The sequence below is a fragment of the Lissotriton vulgaris genome, chromosome 8 (assembly GCF_964263255.1).
Source record: "Lissotriton vulgaris chromosome 8, aLisVul1.2, whole genome shotgun sequence".
NCBI classification, from domain to species: Eukaryota; Metazoa; Chordata; class Amphibia; order Caudata; family Salamandridae; genus Lissotriton; species Lissotriton vulgaris.
The window spans coordinates 472,831,079-472,852,217 of NC_141696.1; the positions used below are offsets into that span (position 1 = coordinate 472,831,079).

The 21,139-nt window shown below is 48.0% G+C and overlaps 1 protein-coding gene across 1 annotated transcript in view; it reads right to left on the reverse strand.

The window, feature by feature from the left end:
- The window catches only part of SCML2 (Scm polycomb group protein like 2), a 749,380-nt gene that overhangs the window by 232,216 nt on the left and 496,025 nt on the right, over nucleotides 1-21,139 (reverse strand). The window lies entirely within an intron of this gene.

The following is a 21,139-nucleotide window of genomic DNA, read 5'->3' on the forward strand; positions in this document are numbered from 1 at the left end:
AAAAAATGACAAAACATCCAACAGCACACCAGGCCACAAATTTGCTCCAGCGCTAGTCATAAATGGACTTTGCAGAGGAATGCCTGGCAGCAAGGATGACATTCACAACCTCTGATGGAAGATCGAATGTAGTCAACGGCTGCCACTCAACCACCACGCCTGAACGTGTAGAATTGAGCAGGTTCAGGTGCAGAATCCTGCCCTGCTGTGAAAGAAGACACTCCCAAAAAGGCAGCCAGATCAGAGAACAGATGCTTATGCCCAAATGTTCTGGGTGCAACACTCTCCTGGCCCTATCCAGAGCCACCAGGATAGCTTGAGGAAGATTTTTCCTGATCTTCAGAACTTGAGGGAGGAGGAAAGGCATGCAGAAGTCCCATGCTCTACTCTAGCCTGAATATACCTCCTAGAGAAAGCTTTCTTGGGAAATTAAAAACGCACAATGTGCGACACTGCACATTCTCAGCAGTGGCAAAAAGATCCAGCCAGGGTTCTCCCCACCGATGGAAGATTTCCTAAGCCATCTCGAGGTGCACTCGCCATTCATGATCCACCAGGTGCTTTCAGCTGAGCTTGCATGGCCTAAAATTCATGATCTGAAGTTTTAACCACCTTTAAAGGTGAAGCGCCTATTGACACAGGATTCATGATCCCACTTTTCCCTACTTGATGCAGTATTACATAGCGGTGCAGCTGTCCATGAGAACCTATACCAGCTTTCCCTTGATAAATGGTAGGAACTTCTTTCATTCCAGACAAATGGTCCAAAACTGCAACCGATTGATATGGAGACTGTTTTCCACCAGAGAACTCTGATCTCAACCTCTCCCAGATTACCTCCTCAGCACAGCAGTAGAGCACCAGTCACCAACATCAGCTCTGGGTGGGAAAGAGAAAGAGGTATGCTGCATGTCAGGTTGCAGTTGGGCAGCAACCACTGCAGATCTTTTGCAGTCTCTTCCGAAACGTGAATGTCATCCAAAATGTTTCCGTGGTGCTGGGTTCACTAAAACTTCAGATCCCACTACAGAGCCCACGTGTGCCACCTGGTGAAGTAGAAAAGCAGAATGCAGTAGAGCAACAGCTAAGAAACCACAGAGCTACTTTCACCAATATCCAGGGCCGAGGCTGAAACATCGGGATCATAGCCCGAATTTACAGGACTCAATGTGACAGAGGAAAGACCATCAACAGCACTGTGTCCAAAACAGCTCCTTCAAAAAGGAATGCTCCGCAAAAAAAGTCAGATGTTACCTCAACTCATTCATCGAGAATCCCAACTATGTCAGGAAGTTTGCTGTTGTAGTCTGGAGGTGGTCAATGACTGACTGCAGTGAGCCTATCTTTAACAGTCACCACAGTATTGGAAAACCTATATCCAACCTCCGAATATAGGTGGTGACCACCGCCATCCATTTGTGAACACTGAGGGGTGCTGGTAAACGGAAAATGATCTTAGCCGACACTTAACTGCAGGTAAGGTCTGTGGGACAGCCGAATGGGCACATGAAAGTAGCTGTTTTGCAGGTCAAAGGCTACCATCCAGTTGCCTGGATCTACCGTAGACAGAACCTGAGCCAGTGTGAGCATTTTGAATTGGTCCTTCCAAATGAAGGCTTTCAGAAGGTGAAGATCTAAAATAAGATGAAGGCCTTCTTCTGCACAAGGAAATGGCGGAAGTAACACCTTGTCGCTATTTCTGAATCTGGCATTGTCTTCATGGGCCCTATGGACATTAAATATTGCACCTCTTGAAATAAGATGGATAGGTGCTTCGCTAAAAGCTGTTCTGATGTGCGAGCAAGCTTTGTTGGGTCAAAAAGAAACAAAGGTCATAGTCTTGCTGGACGATCTGGGGGACCCACCTGTCGGATGTGATAGATTGCATACTGGAAGAAAATGTTGGACCCTGCCTCCCACAGGATGGTTGCCACAGGCAAACTAAAACATCTTGGAGGCTAATGCCGCAAGGCAGGGGGATTTGGAAGGCCAATGGTATCAGCGACCTGTACATTGCCCATCTGATCCCTGCCACAAACACAAAAGGACTGGGATAATAACAGGGGAGTGGGACCCGACACTGCCTCAACCACCAAACCGCTGGAGAAGCATTGGAAGAGCTGAAAATAATGAGGAACTGCCGAGAAGGGGTCAAAAGCTCAAAATAACCCACTGTGGGCCAGCTTTCGTGAAGCACTCTAGGGCAGAATCAGCTTTCTCACCAAAGAGGCGGGATCCATCAGAAAGCAGATCCAGAAAAACCTGTGGATCGCATCCACTCATGGTGACAGGGCACTGCCCTTTGGTATAACTGCTCACTCCACACAATCAGTAACGTCCAGACAACCACAAATCACACACCTGGCTGCATCCTGACCATCCTGAATGGTTTGAGTCAAGGAAGCCCTAAACTCTTCCAAGCCTGCTGGCAAGGTATCATTGGCCATGTCCCAGAGGGCATGCATTTAAGGGCTAGTAGGCAAACTGCACTGGCCAACCTCAGTACTACGCTGGCCGAAGAAAGCATTTGTTTCCCAAATGCCTTAGTCCTTTTCTACTCCAAGTCAGGGGAATCATGGGACATGAATTAGGATTCACCTTTCTACTGGAAGCTTGGACCACAAACATTCAGGATTACAATGTTTCCTAAAAAATCATAGTCGCCAGGTGCTGGTCTGTGATATTTGGTTATCTGCCTTTTCACTGTTGGACAAGAGCAGGGCTTAGACCAAGTGCCTTTAAGAGTATCAGATAGGGCTTCATTGAACAGTATTAAGGGCCCAGGACTCAGGGGAAACAGGCTCAGGTTAGAGAACATCAGTAAGGAAGTTTGTTTTTAACTTCCAAAGTGGATAGCTGTAGGTCCAGGATCTTAATTGCACATCTGATGAATACAGCAAGCGAAGCACTCTTCTGTTGGAGTCCCAAGAGAAGAAATCAACCCTGTATCAGTGAAAACATCAAGCCCACTGGCTTCGTGCAAATTCATGTATCAACAGTCATCATCATAATGAGGAGGTAAGTCATCTGCCATCAGGCCCATTGTCATCCGAAAAGCTGATTGAGCCTCGGAGGATGACTCAATGGTAGAGGAAGTATATTGCCTTAATCAGGCTGGAAGTGAACTGAGTGTGCTGGCATGGAGTCGGATCAGGTCATCGGTCCAGGTCGAGATGGATTCAACTTGGGGTTGGACACCAGAGTCAGCAATGGCACCAGCGACATAGGGATCAGTATCGGTGAAAGGAGGACCAGCGTAGGTCTTGGAGCCGAAATGGAAGTCAGCACAGGAGTCGGTACGGAATCAAATGTGGCTTCCCAGGGCTTGGAAGAGCACAGAGGAAGGATCTGTAGGCAGTATCCAAACTAGAAGCCCCTGCAGATTGTTTGGGCATGAAAGAGCACCGGAGAGAGCTGGAAGAGTGTCAAACATGCAAAGCATGGCCTTACAAGGCCTTGACACACTGCAATGTCGCCGATGGCCAGGGGAACTCTGGGCAAGTCAAGATCAGTTATGGGATCAGCTCCACAACTGGGGATTAGGAGAGAGACAGAAAGACATCATGACTTCCTCACAACTTCTCTTTAAATAAAGAGTGCTGGAACGAGACAGAGCACTGCTTCATTTTCCAGTGTTTCCTTTTTGAAATGGACTTTGACATACTGGATGATTTTGACCACAAGGAAAACCTGGTGGTGGAACAGCGTTGAAAGCCAGAACGGGTCTGCGCCTCGACCTGAAGCAGGACTTCTGCTAGGTCTGAGATTTCTTGCAATGTTCAACAAATTCAACTGTGCTTCTACGGGACTTGCTGTGGGCTGTCAGGCTATGGACCCCAGCGCCCAGGAACCAGCGGGGGCCGCGGAGCAAACCGGCAGCTCCTCCCACCTCACCTGAAGGGCTTTATAGACTCCTTGCGCCTCCCGCTTCGCGGGAGACGCCGCGCTGCTACGGGACTTGCTGTGAGCTGTCAGGCTGTGGACTCCAGAGCCCGGGAACCAGCGGGGGCTGCGGAGCAAACCGGCAGCCCCTCCCACCTCACCTGAAGGGCTTTATAGACTCCTTGCGCCTCCCACTTTGCGGGAGACGCCGCGCTGCTACCGGACTTGCTGTGAACTGGCAGGCTGTGGACTTCAGCGCCCAGGAACCAGCGGGGGCCGCGGAACAAACCGGCTGCCCCTCCCACCTCACCTGAAAGGCTTATAATCACCCTCAGCATCCCGCGCCGCGGACGCGCGCGGGCTAAGCCCGGGCCAAGGGTGGGCCCGTCTGTGCCAGTTAGGGTTAGGAAGGGACAGGGCAGGGCCACCCCCCTTGGTTCGTGAGTAACATTATTGGGAACTTTAAGAACTCTAAGCTGTGCTGTACGAAACTAAGGTTCGGCGTCTCTCTTTAATCATTGTATCTGATCTCCCCAAACAAGTCTATAGTACAGAACCATCTTAGGTGTTCACATAGTGCTTGCTGTAAAGGAAGATGTTTAAACGAAAGAGTGCAGTGGGTACTTTGGATGACTTTTTGGTGAGGGCAGAGTCGCTTCTAACCCACGAGATCGCATTAACGGAACGTAGACTCTCCCTTGACCCCACAATGCTCCAGTTATCTAGAGAGGAACTGAATACGAGACCATTAACTCAGAGGGTTATTATTCAACAACAGATAACCACTCAAAGTTATCCTCTACAAACCCCTTCCCCAATGAACCAGCAGATCGACAGAACACCACTCACTAGGAGGGTCAGGCCCAAAAACCCAGAACCAAACATTTTTTTTAAAAAAGGGATTCAAGCAAATGCTAAGCAAACTGGCACAAAGGGTTGTAGGGAAGGGAGAAAAAGGAGCAACAGGGCCCAGATCCCGTAGGAAAACAGATGGCAGTCATACAAGGAGAGGGAACTACTAATACTCATGCACCTACTTCGACTTCTAACGCCCCCTCACACTGACCAAACGAGCTAAACCCATCTACAGAAGCTCCTATTAGAGGTCTTATAGAAGCACACACTAAGGCCATGATGACTACACTGACCCCCCTAATAAATGAAAGATTCAGTACCATAAAGCAGAATTTAGATCTACTGAAGGAGGATATAGACTCACTTAGAACATCCGTAGTGAATTCGACCCCTAACCAACATCTTAGGTATGGCCCTATAATACTTAGAGAAGGATCAAAGCAGCCCACTAGACAAATTACACCAGGATCAACAAGAGAACCATATGCGAGAACATCCCAAAGACACGATCCACTGCCCCAAAAGGTGACGCCCATTACAAGCTAGAAGCATAGAAACATCCAAGGGATACCACATAAGGCAAATGACCCTTATCTTCCAACTGGATTAAACATAGTGAAGTTGGATTTACCACCAGCCTCCTGTCCTTATGTTTTAGTTCTCTCAGGGGTCCCAGTACTAAAACAGGAACAGATCGAATCTTGGACATCCCTTCGAAACAAGGTGGTGGATTGGATGACCAAATATAAGCGTTTTAACCCTGATTATACCAATGAAATACTCATAGTCCGTAGAGTAGGCTGGCTGGGTTCCTCAGATAAAACAATAGAGGGAGACTGCGTTGTTGTAAATTTTAGGTCCCCACATATGGTTCGCTCCCTTCTAAACAAAAAAGAGGTTAGTTCTCCTCATTACTCAAGCATCTCAATTCGGCACTCTGTCCACAAAATGAAAATATTACATGCAGATTCCTAGATGAGAATGACATAAGTATTACTCATTTTAATCACTCCTAAAGTGGGGCTTGCCTAAACGAAACGCTTATGAGCCTTCAATTAACTATGGCCAATGAATTAGTATTTTATTTTAAGGTTTTATAGAGCCCGAACTTGACCCGTGAGGGTATCAGAGCGCTTTACAGATTCATAGAAGTAATATAAGGTCAAGCCAGGTCAAAACAAAATACAGGAGATTTGTACATCGGAGAGCTTACAGAGTCAAGGGGTCGTAGGAGGGCAGGACATCATACAGTACTGTACATTGAGGGATAGGATCCGTTGTCGCCAACTTTTAATGGCAAGGTGCCTCCAGCTGTATAGATTTTATCTTCCTGGCAGGGATGTCATTTTTTTCTTATTCTGAACTTTACTACCCATGATTGCGCCTTTAGCGATCACTTCCCCATATCTGTTACCCTCTTTCACCCGACATTAGGAAGAAGAAATAAACAGAATAACCTATACGGAAAAGAAAATTTACTAATGGCCAGGTTGAATGGTTATGCATTGAAGTGGGAAAAGGTAGATCCGGTAGAGATCACAGCAAAAGTAGTGAAAAACTCCATGAAAGACATAACCATCTGTCTGACAGATCATTCCTCCCCACGGGAGATTACTGATAGCTTTCTGACACTGACCCGACTCTATAAAACTAGCGTTAACAAAAAAATCTAAAGGAGTAAAAAATAACCAGCATGGCTGGTTTAATTCTACCTGCACCAAAGCCTATTCAAGCCTGAAATCAGCTCTTAATGCATCCACCAGAGATAGAAAACAGATTGCCCAACTTAGGAAAGCCTATCATAAAGCCATGCGATTAAGGAAGTCGGAACTAAAAGAAGAAGTCTGGGCAGAACTACATAAAAGTTGCCAGTTAAAAGACAGTGCCGCTATTTGGAAGGTGATAAATACACCATTCATATCAGGCCCCAGTGAAGTAAATAAAACAGAGGTTGCAATTGATGAAACAACATGGATTGGCCACTTTTCAAAAATATTTGGGTTGGTGGATACCCCGCATACTGACTCGTGCCATTCGGGGACAAACCCAAGCACTATTAAACCCTCCTCCTTTCCACTCGCTCTGGAATTCACTTTAAATGCAGTCGAAAATGCATTAAGAGCAAGTAAAGGGGGAAAAGCCCCGGGCCCGGACTGGGTTCCGGTTGACTTTTATAAATTTAACATAGATCTTTGGGCTCAGGGTACTAGAAGCAACCTGTAAGATTGGTTTATTGAACTCTTGGTCAAAATCAATTTTAGTGCCAATATTTAAAAAGGGTGACTGTCTTAATCCAACTTGTTACCGCCCAATCTACCTATTGGATACCTTTGGTAAAACTGTGGGGCGTATCATTTTAGAACGACTACAGTCTTGGTCCAAGGAGAACAAGATTATATCTGATATCCAGTACGGCTTCGGGAGGGTTTAGGCACCATTGAGCAGGTCTTAAATCTATCCCTGTTAAAGGGTAAATACGTGGACACAAAAGGTGGAAGTCTTTACTTGGCCTACGTAGATCTTACTACTGCGTTCGACTGCGTGGGTCATGCAAAGCTATGGATCATCCTAAAAGACATGGGAGTCGACCCATTGTTGGTCACATTCCTATGGGAGACGTAATCAAATGCCACAGCCCGAGAGAGATTTGGCACGGGCGGGGAGCTGACAGTTCCGTTTAGAGTTGAGTGGGGAGTCAGACAAGGCTGCGTACTTGCCCCCTACCTTTTTATTTTGTACACCAATGGCCTAGAGGGTGCCATGTTGGAGGGGGCAAAGGACCTACCCTTGATCCAACATAGACAGATCCCCGCTCTCCTCTACGCGTATGACGCGGTGATTATAGCGCGCACCCCAATTGAGCTTCAGCGCTCATTGTTCTGATATAATATTTTTATGTCAAATCTAGTTCTGAAAATCAATGTAAAAAAAACCTTCATCATGACATGAGGCCACAAAAGAACCAAAGGGAAAGCAATTTACCTTAATACTAGTATTGACCACTCTCCCACTTATCCATACCTTGGAGTCCTAATAGATGAGAAGGGCACTTGGAAAAAAGCCATAGAGGCAAGAAAATTACTGTTTCTAAAATCTACCATGGCCCTCGTAAAATTCATACAGAGATTGGGAAGAAGAGCGCCCGAAGAGCTGATTCATATTTACAAAACAAAATGTATCAGCACTGCAACATACGGGGCAGGGGTTTGGGGCTATGTTCAGGTTGAAATGCTCCAAAAAGTGGAAAATAGTTTCCTAAGGTTCTTGCTTACTATTCCTCAGGGTTCCTCCACATTTGGATGCCACTTAGAGCTGGGCTTGCCCTATATTACAGATATTATAAGGGTTGAGCCTATACTCCTATGGCACCATCTTTGGACCTCAGACAAACTTGCCTTTACCCAAAGTATAAGTGACTGTCTCCAGCTAGAAAAGAATAATAAGATCGGCTGGCTTAGATATATTAAAGGATTTCTTCATGACATGGGCCTAGAGAATCTATATTTCACCCCGCAGACAATGGTCTTGATTGCTAGAAAAACGTTGAAAAAAAATGTGTTTAACCCACTTGGCGGAACTCCGCCTGACAACGGAAGCCTCCAAATCCTCGGTTCAGCATGCTCTCATGGTCCAATCTACAATGCTGATCCAGCCCTACTTAACCTGGAACTTAAGTAACTATGACAGATTTTTGTTAACCAGGTTTAGGTTAAACATCATTTTTCGCCTAGTCACGTTTCCAAATGCTAATGACTGGTCAAAGTTGCTTCCGTGCTGCCCCTGTGATGATGCTTCATCCCAATCCACCATACATTTGCTTTTCTTCTGTAAATTTTATTTGGAGCCTAGAAAGAGATTTATTATTCCAATTTTAAAAAGTCTAGGCTTACGCCACTGTCGTACTGCCCTAATAGCTTTCTAACTCCTTGCGACGGAACACTTAGCAGTGAATATTGCTAGATTTTTTAAATGTTGTATCCGACACAGAATTAATTTATAAATGAACCTCGGTGTTCTTTTATTTTTTTATTGATATCGATCATTTTAACTTAATAGTATTTTATGTAATAGCTCAATGTATTTTTCTCTGCACAAATGTACTACATTTTTTGTATATGTACTTTTATGGTTTTTCAAATTGTTGAAACCGAATAAAGTTATAACTAACTAACTGTGCTTCATTGTCCCAGGTCACCTTTGGGTGCATGAAATCACATAATTCACACAACGGAGTCAGCACCAAAGGAATACCACATGCAGGTCTGTCACCAATATCTGTTTTAGGTGGGGAACTTCTGCCCTTGCACACTGGAATACAGTTTGAAAAACTTGAAAAACCTATCAAAAAGAGCAGAGCAAAGAATCAGAGTTCGAAGTTGCAGAAAGAAAAGAACTGACATCAGCACGTAGGGGTGATGCTTGTATGAGTCTCAATTCTGTTGTTTCAAGGGCAGAATGAAGCCAAGTGGAGCCACACGGCACCATCTAGCAATATGCAGGAGCACTGCTGTGAAATCACCCTGTTCCAGTCTGGATACTTCTGACTGCAGATTCCTCATCTTGTGAATAGATACTAAAGGAGTACCTACCAAATTGGTGGGAGTGTAGGGTGGCTCGGACTTACAAGTCTTGCAGGACAGAGAGGGCAAAATATCGATCTTGACGGACCGGACTGTTGAAGCAGAAGTGCTTTGCAAACATGTGCACTGATGCCCATGCAGCTGGCTGACAGTTCAAGAATAAGTAGTCCATGTGCCAACACAGTGGTAACAACAAGCCACCAGACATTCTGCTTAGGTTCTTGGCCTACAAGTATCCACTGCTGAAGTTAAAACAAACATCCTTACTGCAGTTCTACAAGCTGGGGGAGCAAGCACAAAGATGCCCACAAATCTCCACAAATAGCTGATCATTCACCTGATGTTCTTTGGTATGATTAATATAAAATTGGGAGTGCTCTTTGGGTTCAAACAAAGGAGTCTACGTTCCTCTTTCGAGAGAAACGGCAGAGCGAAGAAGATTGGAAGGGGGATGACTTGTCCGTGTCACCCACTTCGTTAAGGAATGCAGCTCTTGTCCGTAGCGTCAGTTTGCCTGGGGAAAAAGGTATGATCTATTGGGCCTGATGTTCACTCACCTGGCATGCAGATGCTATTGCCACTAGAAATAATATTTTTAAGATGAGCAGCCACAATAAACAACTGTGAATTGGTTCAAAAGTGGTGCCTATGAGAAAAGTGAGAAACAAGATTTTTAAGTCCCAATGTGGCATCACAAAGGGCTTAGGTTGGAACATCTGTAGTATACCTTTTAGGAAATGCATCACCACTGGTGATTTGAACAAGAATAGTAGGTCCGGGAAACATAATGAGGCTGAAGGGCTGAGAAATAAGCCTTCACAAACAAGTTACTTACCTTTGGTAACGCCTTATTTCGTAGGGAATCTAACAAGCTGCAGATACCTTACCTTTTGAAATATCTCCAGGTGTCAGACTGGATCTGAAAAAAAATTCGAGCAGTACCCCGGCGCATCAGTAGGTGGCGTTATTCGGCTCCGCATGGCATCATCCGCACCAGAATTGAGAACGTGGTGCCTATATAGGCATCGCTCCAGCGCACTGACGCCAGTTTCTTTTCGCATCTTTCATCGACAGAAGCGCAGAGCCACGAGGAACACTGACCACTGATGTGGAAAAACTAGGGACCTGCAAGGAGAAAAAAATCGGTACCTAGAATCTGTTTGCAGAGCGGGGAGGGTAGGTGGGTCAGTAAGGAATCTACAGCCAGACAGATTCTCTGCCAGACAAGGAGTTACCAAAGGTAAGTAACTTGTTCATCTGATAGAGACTTCTAGCCGCAGATTCCTTACCTACAGAATAGATACCCAAGCAATACCTACTAAGAGGTGGATCTGTGAAACAATTTCATACGAAGAAGTGCTGCATGAACGAATGGGCAAAGTACCCGTCCAGATAAATCAGACTGTCCAGGCAGTAGTGCTTTGTGAATGTGCGCTAGGAAGCCCAAGTTGCTGTCTGGCAAATATCTAGGAACAGAACTCCGCGTGCTAACAAAGTGGTCTTGGCTTCAGCTCTGGTGAAATGAGCATGCAAATCCTCAGGGGGTTGCTTTTTGGCCAAAGCGTAGCAGATCTTTATGCAGAGCATCATCCATCAGGAAATGATCTGCTTCTGCATGGCCCATCCTTTCTTCACTCTGAAAATACCCTGTGAAGAGTTGGCTGTCCACCCAGAACTCTTGTGTGCGGTCAAGGTAGAACAATGCTCCTCTTCTTAAGAGGAATGTGGCGGAGTGTAAAGAGAAAGCAGAACAACCCCAGGTGCAGATAGCCGCGACCAGGGACCTGCTCCCTATTGAAAAATTCATGCAATTGGGCACTACTACTAAAGGTTGCATATTATTTCAATACTCCCTTTTGATAACGTCGGGCCCCAGTTAACCCAGTGGCACCAAAGAATTTGGGACGCCGTACTACCCACCCCGTTGGAGGACAAACAGTGGAACTCCCTGTACAAAGCCATTACTAAATATAATCGTTCCCTGTTTTTAAGAGAAGCTCACTACAAAATTATGTACGACTGGAGTTTGCATCCCCAGAACCTGCACACTATATTTCCAAACACCTCAGATAAATGTTGGCGGGGTTATGGGTTGCAGGTAGACTTTGGTCACATTTGGTGGGACTGCCCATCTATTCAACCCTTCTGGAAAGAAATACTTTCCCAAATTAAAATCATCTTAGGATACCCAATCCCAGACACCATGGAACACACTCTCCTAGGGGTAAGGGACCAAAGTCAGAAGTATCAAACCCAAGGGGACTGATCCATCATGTGGTTGTGCTTGAGAGCGGCCAAGATGGCAATAGTCGCTGCATGGAAAAAGCCAAAAGGCCCTTACATCACCCAGTGGCATGCTCGACTATGGCGCGCATTAGCCCTTGAGTACATGACAGATATTCTTGAGGATTAACCGAGGGGTTTTGATTAGGTCTAGAATCCCTTAGTGGGTTACCTACTGGAAGGGTTATCCCCGTTTGCCTACGGACCTGAATTAAGAGACCCCCATCTTTTTCAGATTTAGAGGCTTGGGTGTCCCCCCTTGCCCTTCTCGGTGGACGGGTTAGGCAGCATCTAGTGAAGCCCCCGGTGAGAGTGGCCACGCTATACCTCTGGGGAATTGAGAGAGAAGCCGTGGGAGGGGGGCTGTCGGCCATGACTGCAGTGCCCGTCCTGATACACCTCCATACCCACTTGGACCAATTATATATACTGTAGGAGAGTAGGGTCTGCTTCCTATGGTCAACCCCACTTTTTGCTCCGATATACTGGTTTCTCTACTTTGTTGTGGCTGTGGGCCTGCTTATCAGACCCACATTCCAGCTGTTCTCTCTCTAAATTCATACCATGTACTTTAGGTACTGTTGGACCCGGCCCGTTGGGCAGGTTCACCCCTAGACTTTTTGCTTTTTCCTAGCCTGTTTATGGAACCTGGTGTTGGTGATTTTAGGCCTCTGCGCACTTTTTCACTGAGGTACAGTGTAAAGTGCTTGAGCTCTCTGTGAATGAGTGGTGAGTGACCTGCCCTCCCATAGGAATGAATGGGGAATATGTATGCCCATGGTAGTTCCTGATGTGTGGGGAGTGCAGGGGCGAGTTTGGTATGTATGAACTCGTGAGAATGAATGCTGCAAAATGATATATGCGGCATGACTGTGTCTAGTCTAGAAGTACTACTTTTGGAAGTTGGCATATTTGTGTAAGTTGGTGCTGGCGTGTGATTGGCTGGTGAGCCTGGCCCAGAGTGCCTGGGCCTGCTTGTGGATTGACTGTCTGGTTTGAGGATGACAGGGGCTGGAGAGCCCAGGAGGTTGTCTGAAGTCAGCCCATGGATGAAAGGCAGCATCTGCTGCCAGGGAAGTGGGAGGAGATGGCACCTGATAGTGAAGGGCTGTGCCTGCCTAACTACAAAGCTGGCTCCACCTCCCGCTGGGCGACTGTCACCTCTGTCCCTGATACTGAAGGGACTTCCCTGTAACCAGTTCTGGCTGGTTCTCACACTGCCTGCTTCAAAGGACTTCAAAGACTTTTCTGTGTATAAGAAGGGGCTGTGTCCCCTTCCAAAATGTTCTTGTTTCTAACTTGAATCTGCCAGGGGCATGCTGCTGCTGGGGCTCAGGGGAATCCCTGGGCCCTGTCCAGCTCCTGGACATTTGATGGACTGCTGGGGGGACTCTTCCTGGCTGTCCCCCTATCTGCTGCATTTCTTTGGACCCTTCTTGCTGTAGGGGTCATTTCCGGCTGGGGGCTAGGTGCTCCCTCTCTGGACTTCCTGAGCTGCTGGGACCTTCCTTGCTGTGGGGATCCTTGCTGGGGGCCTTTTTGGGTGATTGCTAGGCCCCCCCAGTGCCTCGTGGGCGCTTTATCTGAATTACGAGCATTTTTTTGGTGCCTCACGCCCGATGCGTGAGACTTAGCAGGTGCCTACCCTGCGATGTTGTTCGTGGTTTTATTATATTGGCATGCGAGAGCCCGTCTCGCTTATATTTGATTTATGTGCCCTCTGGCAGGTGCCTACCCTGCCAGGGACTTTGCCGCAACTTTACTTTCCACGAGGGAGCCCACTCCTCGGGAAAATCTCTGCCCGCCTGCCTGTCTGGAAACGGGCCGCCGCGCTGCCCGCGACGACCCGGAAGTGCTCGGCCGGCCAATTGCAGCGAGGCCGGCCGGAAGTCCCGCCCGCAGCGGGAGAGAAGAGAGGACGCCGGAGGAAGAAGGCGCCCAGGAGATGGCGGCTGGTGGCGCCGGTGCAGGGCTCCCATTGCTGAGGGAGCCCTGGAGGAGCGGTAGCGGAGGGGGCGCGAGGCACATTGTCGGTGCCTGCCCCCGCCGCGGAGAGGAGAAGAGAGGAGAGGGGCGGCAGGCGGAGACTTGCGGAGGGGCGCGAGGCACATTGTCAGTGCCTGCCCCCACCGCCAGCGAAGAAGAGCCGCCGCCCGGAGGAGCCCACCCCTGAGTCCCGGTGAGTCTGGGATGGGGCCGGGCAGAGTGAGGCAGAGGAGAAGGGAGGGGCGCCGGGACACATTGTCGGTGCCTGCCCCTCCCCCAGTGGCGCAAGCTTGCGCCTAGTGCCAGTAGGAAGCCATGAAGGCTTCAAGGGCGGCCTCGGTTGGCAGTGGGTCGCCCCAACGTGCACGGAGCCCGGAGAGGCTTCCCGCCCCATTTTGTATTTAGAGCCATGAGAGGCTCTGAGGGGCATTTGGTGAAGTTAGAGTCCCCCGTAGGGGACTCCACCGTGAAGGGAGAGTCAGGGCGGCCCCGTTTGCCAGTGGGCCGCCCCAACGCGATAGAGAGCCCAGGAGAGGCTCATGGGGGCACCATTGTATTTAGAGCCCTGAGAGGCTCCAACGCTGGGTGCACAGTAGTTTTAGAGCCTGTGTGGCTCAGATTTGTTCTAGGGGCTACTGAGAGCCCTGCCACAGCTTTTTGTACACAGCTGCCCAGCACTTTGTGGGCAGCTGCCACGTTTAGGCTTTTGGTACTTTTGGACTGGCGCTGCATGGCAGCGCGCTCTGACATTGGACTCAGGGCATCCTTGCCCCACAAGGCCAGTTGGCCTAGGGACTGCCACAGGTGGTGGCTTATGTAAGTCATGCGCAATGTGATTTCTATGGTTTTAATAGTAATTGCCTACTGTGTGTTTTGTTTGCGCTATTGACTTCTGTTCTGGCACCTCTGAATGTGTAGGTTTATGCATTATGTGTCTTTCTTTCCATGCGCTGCACCTCTGAATGCTTAGTCATCATGTGTCTTCTTGCGCTGCACCCCTGAATTTATTTTATTGCATCATGTGCTTTATTCTTAACACCTCTGAATGCTTAGTCATCATGTGTCTTCTTGCGCTGCACCCCTGAATGTATTTTATTGCATCATGTGCTTTATTCTTAACACCTCTGAATGCTTAGTCATCATGTGTCTTCTTGCGCTGCACCCCTGAATGTATTTTATTGCATCATGTGCTTTCAAAGTCAAAGTCAAAGTCAAAGTCAAAGTCAAAGTCAATAATGTGCTTTATTCTTAACACCTCTGAATGCTTATGGCATCATGTGTTTCTCTTTATTACTCCTCTGAATGTGTTTTATGCATCATGGGTAAGGTGTTCTGGTTTATACCCCTAAATGTGTTTATTCTTAGGTGGTTGTCCTTTTTAGTACAGGTGGTCCTAGTAAGGTCCTGGTTCCTGTTACCAGTGGATACTGATTGTGATCTTTGTGATTACCATTTTATGTTTATTATTATTTCTTATTCTAGAAGTACTATATCTGATCTGACAGTGGCCCATGTGGTCCTGTCTTGTAAATAATCCCATGTGAATATTACCCGTGCCAGTTGGCACCATGTATATGTATGATTTTATCTGATGTGTTTTTACAATACAAAAGTTATTTTTATAATAACCTTGTGCGGAGTCTCTTTTGTGGTGTGCCTAGTATGTTGTTGCTGTTGTGCGCTGACGCAAATGCTTTACACATTGCCTCCGAGTTTAGCCTTATTGCTTGTGCCAAGCTACCAAGGGGGTGAGCAGGGGTTATCTTGGCGTGTGACTTCCTTGCCCTGACCCGTCAGCCTTAGCCTACCAGAAATAGCCAGTTCTAACAGGTACATATCCAATTGGGTATTGGGTCACCTTTGTGAGCCCCTGTATAGTGTACTATAGGTACCCATGGCATAGGTGCATCCAAGGCCTACCAGGGGCTGCAGCATGTATTATGCCACCCCTGGATGCCATCCACATTGACACAACTGGCTGATCACTCAGCTGGGGCAAGGTTGTGTACTATCCCCTTGCTTAGGTATAGTATCTCTATACCTACCATTACATATAGACACATATATACCTATAAGTCACTCCTATGGCAAACCTCAACAGTCCTGAAGGCAGAGTGCTTGGTTTTATGTGAGATGGTGCTCTAGCATGAGCCGAGCCTGTCTGCAGCTTTCGGAACCATGTCCTTATAGCTGTTCTATGACATAGCCATACCATATACTCTTAAGTGCATTATAATCCTCGCGGTTAATGCTAACTTTGGTTTGGCTTTATCGTAACATGTCGTGTAAGGTGTCATGCGCTTTGGAATACTACCCCCCTCGCCAGTTCTGGCAACGTGGGTAGCATTCCACCTTTCTAGAGGGTGAAGACATGTAGTTGTAGCTTTACCCAGTTAAAGTTAAACAGAGCCTCAGCATCACAAAATGGATGCTGCTGCCACAGACACAAGTCTGACCTCCTACAGCTGAGAGCCCTTCCAGCGAGGGAGGCCTGGACAATAGATTTCCTGCCTTGGGAGGTGCTAGCACCTCCCCAGACAGGCTATAGTGTATTGGGGCAGGGTGGGTTGAATGAAATGAGACACTGCCTGGGGCACACAAGGTGCTCTATGCATAGCCCGGTTCAAACCAGTTCCTGGGGCACTCCAGCCCCAGCTCTGGCGCGAAACTGGACAAAGGGAAAGGGGTGTAACCACCCCCTTCCCTGGTCCCACCCATAGGAGGGACCTAGCAGGTAATCCAGCCCCTTTAATTCGTATAAAGCTAGGAGCTGATTCTAGAGACTTTAGATTATCCTGAACTGAAACTCTGACACAAAACTCTGGACCTTCGACATTCTACTGCAACTAGAAGACTGAAGAATCTCCCATGTGGTCAAGGAGTGACCACCCTGTGCAAACAGGCAACACTTAGCGATTTGCCGGTTTGCTTGGTCGACGCTCCTGAAGGATCCAGACGACCCTGCTTCACAGGACTAGACTTCCAGACTTCTCAGACCCCGACCCACACCTCCAGCAAAGCTGAGACCCGTGGCGGGCACGAGAGACGTGGGACCGGACACCTGGCCATTTTGACTTTGCTAAACTGTGCAGCTTCTGAGGCGTCCTTGAAGTTGTGCATTGGGTCTTGAGAAGCCCTAACACCGAGTCGTAAGTGCACCGAAGCTCAGCCCTCCATACTCCACGAGTGCCGCTTGGGGCCTGCTCTTGCATTTCCTCTCGACGCGTCTTCCCGGTTGCTAGCCCGCTGGCTAGTGGCCATCTTCAAGACTCCATTTTTAAAACAACGCTGCTTGCCTGGTTGCTCTGGGCTTGCTCTTGCTTTCCTGTAAAGGGGAAGTGCCACAGACCTTGCTGGTCTGTACAAGAAGCCAATCTTCACTTCCTGCGTGGGTTGCCCTTGCCAAGGCTTGTTGACTCCAATCCGGAAGCCGACACCGCCAACAGTGAGAGCCTTCGTGGGACCTGTTTGCAGCTCGACATCGGTTGGTTCCTTCCTGGTCACTGGCTAGTGACCCGACCCAGACTCTGTCCCCTCTGCTTTCAGGTTCTTCACTTCTCCGATCCACCCTTGGATCCATCCGGACATCTTCCTCCTGGTCGCCTGCAGCATCTTCTTGCAGCTCTCCATAGGAATCGACGACGAAACCCGACACAACTTCACACCTATGCACCCGGCTTGCCTGGGTGAGGTAACTCGAGTACTCCGGTGCGCCCGTGGGTAATAACTATCCAAGTGTCCTGTTGCAACTGGGTTTCCCCGCAAGTCCACCCGGACTGTCCGAAATCAACTAGTTTCTAACTTTTACGTTCCCATTGAAAGTCTATGAGAACCCGCGTGTGTGTTTAGACACTGCACACGCGTCCTGTGAGACTCCTACTTCCTAACCTGTGGTTGTTCAGTGTAGTCCCAGCGATACCCTAGGCCCTAGGCCGATTCATCCGCTCTGAAGTGGTGCTTATACCACTTACTTAGTATATGGTTCCTGAGGCCCCTAGGGCAGAATTGTATTTCTGCAACTTATAGTATGCTTATTGAGTCACTTGTGCTGTATCTCGAACTCTGACCTCATAAAGTGTACAGAGGGATTGTGTTAGTAATAAATACATATATATTTTATATATACCTGGTGTGGTGTCCTTTCATGTGGGATTCAAGGGGTTTTTATTGGTAAAACAATTGGCTTCACATGCTCTCTGTATTAGTCTAAGACTGCTTTGTCCATGCTACCACTAGGATAGCTGGTCTATAAGGTTGACTTTACAACCATCACCATAAGGGTTGTTTGGACTGATACAGGGTGCCCACTAGAATAGTGGACATCACATATCAGGCCAACTTCTTACATATACCACCATGGAAACGTTGATTAATTTCTGTTTTGTTCTGGGTTTTTTGTTACTGTTTAAGTTGTATACTTTCTGGGGACTCCCGAACGCATACTGACACCTTCGGGTAAAGTTCGCGCTATATAAAATCGCATAAATAAATAAAATAAATAAATAAAATAAATACTGAAGCTGTAGCCTGGCATATATACGCTTTTTATTGGAAACGGTGTAGGGACAGCCCCACCACATCTGGGGGAAAATGTGTAGTAAAATAAGTTATGTCGCGACCTTGTGAAATGCTGTGTTTCTTTTCAGATAACTCTTGACATGTGAACTGTGCTTCGAAGAGCTATAATGTGCTGAGAAAGTCTTTAAAATCAATCAAAAGTTTTTGACAAAAAAGTAGGCAGTGATGGGTTGGCCTACTTGAAATGGAGTGACCACTTTCAGAAAAAAGTTAGCTCTTGCACTAATCACCAGTTTGTCTGGGTAGATGTTAATGAGGCTTGGATGACAAAGTCTGTAGCTCTCTGACCATACAGGCAGATGTGATTGCCACGAAAAAGTCCATCTTGATGGTAAGGACCTTTAAGAGGGCAGTTGTGCAAATGTTCAAATACACACCATGACACAAATATTCCACAACGGCAGGCGTATACCACCTTGGTGGAGGGACGCTTGCTACCAAGATAACATTGCAGACTTCTGGAGGAAGGTCAAAAGCTATCAACTGGCGCTGTTCAATCTCCACACAAGGCGACAAAGAGTGGACCGGTTCGGGTGGAGGATCCTTCCCTGCTGCTGAGACAGAAGATCCTCCCAAAAGGGCAACCTGATCAGAGGACCGATGGCCATGTCTAAAAGCTTGGGATACCAGACTCTGCCCAGTCCCGAGCCACAAGAATGTGTAGGGCCAGGTCAGAGTAGTATGGGCAAAAAGGCGTACATTAGGCCTGAGCGCCACTTGAGATGAAAAGGGTTTCTCGCAACAAGAGATGCCTCAGAAAGTCCAGCACGGAGAACTGCTGACATTGCGCATTCTCATAAGTGGCAAACAGATCTAACCAAGGCGCAGCCCACTGCTGAAAGAGACCTTACACCACCTCCGGATGGAGATGTCATTTGTGATCTGCTAGGTATCTTCAGCTGAGTTCATCCGCACTGGTGTTCAGAGAGCCTGCGAGGTGTTGAACTATGAGGGATATGTCCTGATGTTCCACCCAAGTCCTGAGACGAAGGGCCTCTTAAAGGGTCCACAACCTCACCTCGCTCCGTTTGATGCAGTACCACAAGGTGGTGGTTCTGTACGTGAACACCTGTCATATCCCTTGCTTGATGGAAGGTAGAAAGGCTGTCAATGCCAGGCGGATCACCCAGAGCTCCAACAGGTGGATGTGGAGTACGGAATCTGCTGGAAACCTAAGGCCTCCGATCGCCACCTCTCCCAGTTGGCCGACCCATCCCAAGAGCGATGCAGATCTTTTGTAGTGCCCCCCGAGATCTGGATCAGATTGGAGAGATTGCCTGGATGCTGCGACTATTGGAACTTCAGGACGCACTGTAGATCCGCATATGCTAGCAGGCATGTGTCACAGGCAGGATGCAGACGCCATGAGGACCAGTAGCCTCATAATCAGTCTCACCGAAATCCAGGATATATCGGTATCATAATCTGAATAGCCTGGCCTCGTCCTTCAAGAGGATAGCCTTAAACTGCATTGTGTGCAGGACAGCTCCAGTGAAAGGGAGCATCTGAGAGGAAGTCAGGTGTGACTTCGACATGTTGATAGTGAAACCCAACAAATGCAGGAGGTATGCCGTAGTCTGGAGGGGGTAGACGACAGCCTGGGGCACCCCGGTTTCAACACCCACTCGTCGAGATAGGGAAAGACTGGCACCCCGATCTCCGTAGATGAGCTGCAACCACCACCATCACCCTGGTGAGCACACAAGGAGTGCTGGTAAGGCCAAAAGGGAGCAGTCAACTATAAGAACTTGTGGCCCACTGTGAACCTCAGGGAACGCCTGTGCACAGGCAAGATGGGAATGTGGAAATGTGTGTGTCCTGCAAGTCCAAAGCTACCATCCAGTCTGCCGGGTCTAAGGCAACCAGGACTTGAGCGAATGTGAGTATTTTGAACTTCAACTTCTTGAGGAAAAAATTGTGAGGGCGCAGGTCTAGGACCAAAATGTAGCATGAATAGCAACCACAACCTACTTCTGGTGTCAGCACCCCTCTATGGCTCCCTTGGCCAAGAGAGTCACCACTTCATGATGGAGAATAAATAGGTGGTCCTCAGTCATTCTGTCATGAGCAGGTGGTAATGAGGTAAGGGTAGTCCCGAAGGGGAGGGAGTTGCACCTTTGGAAGATCGACAAAACTCCACAGTCTGATGTTATAGACCGTCCGTAGGGCAAGTGATATCGGATTATGCCCTCCATTGGGTGTCCCTGATGATTAAGAGGGCACACTATAAGGGCTTGGAGGCTGCAGCTGCTTGAAGGGTTAGAGAGAGGGAGGGGCCTAAGGGTGGACTGGCGCAACTTCCAGCTACCTGACCCACGTAGTCTGAGAGTACTGCATCCTCGGCCACGCAGAGGCAGGGAAGTTTGCATGCTGCAGTGGCTAGGAGGGTATAGACGCGGCTGGAAGCCCCTTCCATGGCCATGAAAGGAGTGAAAGGTAGATTGAGGATGACGAGGGGTCATGGGAAGCCCCAAGGACCTGATCGCAGCCCTGAGGTCCTTAAAGTACTCCAGTGATGAATTAGTCTTGCCTATGAAGAGGCGACAGCCATCAAATTGCATTTCCATAAGAGATGTTTGGGCAACCCCAGAAAAGCCACTTTTCCCCAACCAGGCAAGACTCCGTAAGGCCACGGTCTACAAACCTGCTCTGTTCAGTGAGTCGGTGGTGTCCAGTCCACATCGAATTGTGAACTTAGCTGTGTGTCTCTTGTCGGAAACTGCCCGGAGTACGCCTGGTCCTCCTCCAGGAAAGTTGGTTGCAACTGAGCAACTGTATCCCACAGAGAGTGGGGACTGCAGTGTCAGGCTGGTGGAAGAAAACGTCTTGCCCAAGTTTGCACAGCCTTTTGGATTCCCGATCTGTGTGGGGTGAAGGAGAGGAGGGGGGTAATGTGATATCTGTGAATGGTATAGTTTTGGACGGTACATATCCAAACCACTTATGAAAACAACATTCTGAACTTCATTCAAGGG